Source organism: Myotis davidii, unplaced genomic scaffold (assembly GCF_000327345.1).
Source record: "Myotis davidii unplaced genomic scaffold, ASM32734v1 scaffold902, whole genome shotgun sequence".
Classification (NCBI taxonomy): Eukaryota; Metazoa; Chordata; class Mammalia; order Chiroptera; family Vespertilionidae; genus Myotis; species Myotis davidii.
The window spans coordinates 608,456-614,587 of NW_006293951.1; the positions used below are offsets into that span (position 1 = coordinate 608,456).

The 6,132-nt window shown below is 41.1% G+C and overlaps 1 long non-coding RNA gene across 1 annotated transcript in view; it reads left to right on the forward strand.

The window, feature by feature from the left end:
- The first annotated feature begins 3,128 nt into the window (after window positions 1–3,128).
- The window catches only part of LOC102763904, a 10,167-nt gene continuing 7,163 nt past the window's right edge, over window positions 3,129–6,132 (forward strand). The window contains exons 1-2 of the long non-coding RNA XR_435876.2: window positions 3,129–3,247; window positions 3,354–3,506. This is a non-coding gene — a long non-coding RNA (uncharacterized LOC102763904). The remainder of the gene's footprint in view (window positions 3,248–3,353; window positions 3,507–6,132) is intronic.

The window sequence follows — 6,132 nt, forward strand, 5'->3', positions numbered from 1 at the left end:
GAATTCCTCAGTGTCATAGGCAAACTCACTCCTCTGCCATTCCTAGGGAGGGACCCCTACCCTCAGGTCCCAGCATGATGTCTCACACATTCTATACAGCATATTGTGGTCGCTAAGCTGGGCAAACATGTGGGTATTTTGCAGTAACATTTGGAATATACATTTTTTTTCAGTTGAGATTTCTAGTGTTTCTATTTTGAAGGTCAGGGGTGATGTCACAGGCTTAGTCATCAACTGTCTGCGCACCACAGAGTGTGCACCCCTCTCAGGTCAGCACCTGCAGTTCTTTTAACATCAGCATGAGGATGAGTTCCTAGGCCTTTTACGCATATAAACATGTGTATATATGTGGCCAGATAGTGAAAAGCCACATCAGAGCAAGCACAGAGCTTACCTGAAAATGTGCTACTTCCCATCATTCCCGCAAGAGGTCAGGCAAGGAATAATGAAATAATAATGAATGAAAACAGTAAGGAGAATTGTTCAGTGAATTGTAGTGATTTGCTTGTTTGTAAGCATTCCCTCCCTAGAAGCCTACCTTTCTTTTTCGCTTTTTCCCCACCTGGCCTCTCCCCTTGTTTCCCTTCCCTCCCTTTCCCTTCCCCACCCCCTTCTTTCTTCTTTTCTCATTTTAATATCTTCATAACTCAGAAGACTCTTTGTTTGGAAATGAAGGTGGAAGGTAATTAATCAGGAGATTTCTGATGCTGTTTTCTACTCAAAGCTGAATGCAAATGTGAAGGCTTCAGTCATCATTCAGTGGCCACTTACATCTATAGAGAACTCAGATGGACTAGCCCAGTGGTCGGCAAACTCATTAGTCAACAGAGCCAAATATCAACAGTATGACGATTGAAATTTCTTTTGAGAGCCAAATTTTTAAACTCAAACTATATAGGTAGGTACATTGTTATTAACTTAATTAGGGTACTCCTAAGGCTTAGGAAGAGCCACACTCAAGGGGCCCAAGAGCCGCATGTGGCTCGCAAGCCGCAGTTTGCCAACCATGGGACTAAAGGTTGAGATTTAAGAAAGCGGGGATACAAAATGACTATTCTTTTGGCAAAACTTAAATAAATTGCTGTCTTTGTGCAGAGCAGTTAACACTGTATTTAATCTCTGAGACAAGTCTATTAGGAACTCTTGCTGCTGATAGTGGCCAAACCAAGACACAAAACCATGCAGCCGGATTCCAGACCCTGTGGCCTTAACCCTGGTGCTGTGCTGCCTGGGATCAGAGCCCAGGATAGGATAATGCAGAGCACTGGGTGGTGACTGTATGAATGAGGAAAATGGAAGGCACTGAGAGGGAGGCGCACACTCAGTGGTACGCAGACAGCTGATGACTAAGACCATGACAGGTGAGTAGGCGGCATCTGTATTAGTCCTGAGGGCCGATTTTGACGGTGCTGATCGGGAGTGAGTTTTCCTTTCAGAGAGGATATGAGGTGAGTAGCCGCTGGGGCTGGACAGCAGGTTGAGGAAATACGTAGTCTAGTGCAGTTGGAGAAGGGGATCTGCACAGGCTGCAGCCAGGTTTTGCCAGCCCCATTTCACAGGCAGTTGGGATAAAGGGGGGCGGGGTGGTTGAGCAGCTTTGTGGCAAGAGCTCTAGAGGGCACAACTTAATGAGGCATAGTTTGAAGAAAGGAATGCTAGAAGCAGGAAGAATAATTAGGAGACTGTATTTTTTTATGGCAGCGTAACAGTATTACCACAAACTTAGCAGCTTAAAACAGCACATGTATTCTGTCATTGTTTCTGCACCAGGAGTCCAGGCACTGCTTAACTAGGTTCTCACCGTAGGGTCTAAGTCTGTAATCAACGTGTTCACTGGGTTTTATTTCTGAGGTAGGTACCAGGAGAATCCTTAGTAGTTTCATCTGAGGCTCAAGTAGGAAAGATCAGCTTTTGTTGGCAGAATTCAGTAACTTCTATACAAGGACTTCAGCTTCTTGCTAGCTGCCCACCCACGGCTATCTCAGCTCCTGCAGACTGTTTCTCCATGAGCACCCACACTGGGATCCACACACGCTGGCCTGCCTTTCAGTGCCAGCAAGGAAGTGAGACACTTCAGCTAAACTATAACCCGCCTATCTAATCACCTGTGTCCTGTCACCTTTCCACATTCTGTCAGAAGTCAGTCACAAGTCACTCCCACACTCAAGGGGAGAGGACTGTCCAAGACCATGAACATCAGAAAACACAGATCTTAGAGGCTGCTCTGGTGACAGACAAATGTAGTTGATGACATACTCAGAAGTGTGAACTGAGGTGGTATTAATGCAAATAGGAAGACTTTGTTTCAACAATTACGTCTCTGGCCCAGCCAGCATGGTGCACTGGTTAAGTGTTGACTTATGAACCAGGAGGTCGGGGTTTGATTCCTGGTCAGGGCATATGCCCGGGTTGTGGGTTCAATCCCCAGTGTGGAGTGTACAGGAGGCAGCTGATCAATGATTCTCACTCTCCCTTCCTCTCTGAAATCAATATATCTTTTTAAAAAATATGTCTGAGAAATAAAATGATTTCTTCCTATCCCACATGAAGTTCTTTGATACCTTATCTCATGTAAACCTCAAAACACCTCTTTGAGGTAGGTAACAGGAGAATCCTTGGTTCACAGATGAGGACACAGGCTTTGTAAAGGTAAGTGCCTGTATCACACACATCCTAGCTTCAAGTCTGGGGTCTCAACCTAGATTTGAACATAAGATGTCAGTCCCAGAGCTCAAATTCTTAGCTATTTTTCTTTACTTGGACTTAAAACGTATAGAGGATTTAAACACAGATGGATACCTTTTCATGTACCTACTGGCCATCTTATGTCTTCTTTGTAATGTGCATATTCAGATCCTCTGCCCATTTTTTAATTGGATTGTTCGGGGTTCTTCTGCTATGAGTTGTATGCACAGAGTATTTCTATGTGATGCTCTTGAATTATATTCACTTCTATGTGAGCTTGCATTTAATATTTAAATCTTAATTTTTTTCAAGAAAAACATTGGACCTTTTTCTTTAATTATGTTAAGGAAATTCCAAATATGTCGTAGGTGATGACATTAAATTTCTACAACTATGTCCTAAAACACCAAGTTAAATATTTATATTGCATTATTTTTCAGGTGTGAAAATGAAACCAAATTCAAAACAGAAGAAGTATTTTGGGCATATAACTTCTGCCCTACTCCATATTCTTGGACTGCACTTCTGGGCCTTATTTTATATCTCGTTTTCTTCGCACCTGGTAAGCAAGCCTTCATTGTCATTGTTGTGTTTATTAAATTGTCTCCTCTTTAAAAAAAAATCCTTACATATTGCTTTACTGAAATTTAAAAATTTGTATTTCTCAGGAATGGGACCAATGCCTTGGACTGTGAATTCTGAAATATATCCTCTTTGGGCAAGAAGTACAGGAAATGCATGTTCATCGGGAATAAATTGGATTTTCAATGTTCTGGTTTCACTGACATTTTTACACACAGCAGAGTATCTTACATATTATGGTAAGAGGATTTTACTTCCTACTCTATTTTTAGATATGATTGAAAGACTATATTGTTACATTTTTGCTATTATGTTTCTGTGATGTGTTCCTGTTCTCCCAAGTCCTTGGAAATGCACCTGGGACAGGTGAGAGGAACTGTCCTTTTGCAAGCAGCACCGCCTCATCCCTCAGTGCTGTGTAGCCCACCCACCTTCCCAGCCCAAACGTCTCCCCGCTGTCCCCGTTGGAATCTTCACAGCATGGCTTTGTTTCATGCAGAAACATGACAGAGAATGGTAGCAAGATGTGGGCAGGGAGACCAGGCTAATGCTTGAAGATGGCCCAGGACAGGGACAGAGTCCTGTCCAGAGTGGAATCGGAGTAGAGCGGAAAGCAGCCTCCCGCTGAATCACTCTGCTTTCGGGCCGGGGCACGGGCATATGGTGTCCACAGGGACCAGCACTCACACTGCCAGGACTGCGAACATGTCCCAAGTGTTAAGTAAAAATGTGTGGGGACTGTAACTCAAAATATTGGGAAGTGACTGAGTTAAGTGGAGACCTTGGGGAGGTACTTCAAGTCCATTTTTACTAAAGTGAAGACTGTCTTTTCAGCAAGAGGATTTCTTCACTGTATGTTTACAAGTTGTACTAGGATTCTAAGGGATAAAATAGGTTTTCATCCTAATCTCGCAAGCCTCTATGGTGAATATGGAAGGCCTACTGCTTAGACCATTCTCTAATCACCTCCCCATTACTCACCGCATCCCATGCTCTGGACCAGCCATCGCCATCTGGTGGTCCAAAAGGTTGGCAATCACTGGTTTAAGGAAACCTTTGGAGCAGCATTTGTCAACATTTATTTGGTGAGCAGCAATTATTTCTTTTTGCAAGGACAGGTTTATTTGCCAGCCCCATATCCCCAACCATAAATTCCTTGAGCTCAGGCCAGGACTAGGCCTTGCTCACCATTATATTCCCAGTACCTTCCAAGGCATCTTATTTATTTGATAAGCCTCAGCAGTGATGCTTGAATGACTAACTGCACAGATGAATTTTGTAGATGAATATGAGAAACATAAAAATCTATTCCTTCTCTCTTCTAAACATGCTGAATTGCTATTTAACTTTATTATCTTTATAAAACTCTTCTCTCTCCCAATCAACATTTAGAAATATTTTTTTGGAAAGGAAATACATAGGCCTTTCAAACCGGATATATATTAAATATATTCTACTTTATCCCATTTGGCAATTAAAATTTACCCAAGTTCATAAACTTATCTTCCTGGCACCATAAACATTAGCACAATAAATATTTACCCATATTTGCTGATTCTTGAGAATGCTTAAATATTTGAAGACCTAAATGTAGACTACTCTCCTGAGAGAGCATTTTTTATAGAAAGGATAGACCAAATAATAAAAGTCTACATGGTAAGACTTTTGATAGCAAAGCTCCACTTCCTTGAATTTATGTTGCCCGGAAAACATGAGGCAACAGAAGTAAACTTTAAATGGGGCATAGCCAGGCTTCTTTCAAACATCGGTTAGCAGAGCTCTCTGCTTTTTGCATTAAGTCGAGCTTCTATCAGGTGAGCACACTGTCCATTTGATCTACTGCTGGCTAACAGTAGAACAGTTCAGTTCAGGTGAGTCCTTCCTGTTTGTTGATCCACATTTTAATCTACATGTTATATGTTAATATTCCTGATTTAACAAATACATACCACAATGATATATGTCTCTGAGAATACCAGGTCTTCTCTTATTTTCTCCCTTTTTTGTTTCATACCTCAAATTTTGATTCCTTCCAAAACTATACTGCTTAAGTAGTCTTCCTTAGACCCCATTCAGCAGTGTTTATTACTAAAAATTATCATTAAGAATGTCACCAGTATTCCATTTTATGTGGAGCATGTGTGACTAAACTGATCCCTTGGAGAGCATTACAATCAGACATGGTCTTTGATTCCTCGTTTTGTGTAATTCAATTAAATATTTATTTCAATTTGAAACTTAATATAAGACTCTAATAAAATTTTCTTCAGAATCGAGCTGCAGAATAGCTGCACTGTTTAACAATCCTGACAGACTCGGTAGAGGCTTTTTTATTTACATTATGATAGTTACATAACTGACTTGCCCATTATGTGAAACAGATCACACCTCCTGAGCCTCCCCACACCTCCAGTTTAACCACAGGTCTCACCAGGTGAAGACCACTTACACACCTTTGGCATTTGCCTGCTTTAGATTCCTCAAATCTCATAAAAGGATCTTGTATTTCAATAGAGCTTCCTTGGTATTATTTGCTTCAGGAATTTTCCCAATCCATCAAATTGTTTTAGCACTATCAGGTTTGATTAGTCATTTCTAATCATGCCACTACTCCTAAATTGTGAGAGATGGTGAATAGTTCCTCAATATTACATTTAGTAAACCCAAACTAGGTTTGCTCTGTTACAGGAATTCAGCAGCCTGGTTTAGTCTAAAATACTTCATATGTTCCTATATCACCAGCATCATGATCGTCGTCCTTTCTTTGTCCTTCTCCACTAAAGATTCCGTTTCTATTCTTAACTCCACAGTTTTGATTATCTGTAATCAAAACAGGATTTCATCTCCTTTCTGAAAAAGCCAGCT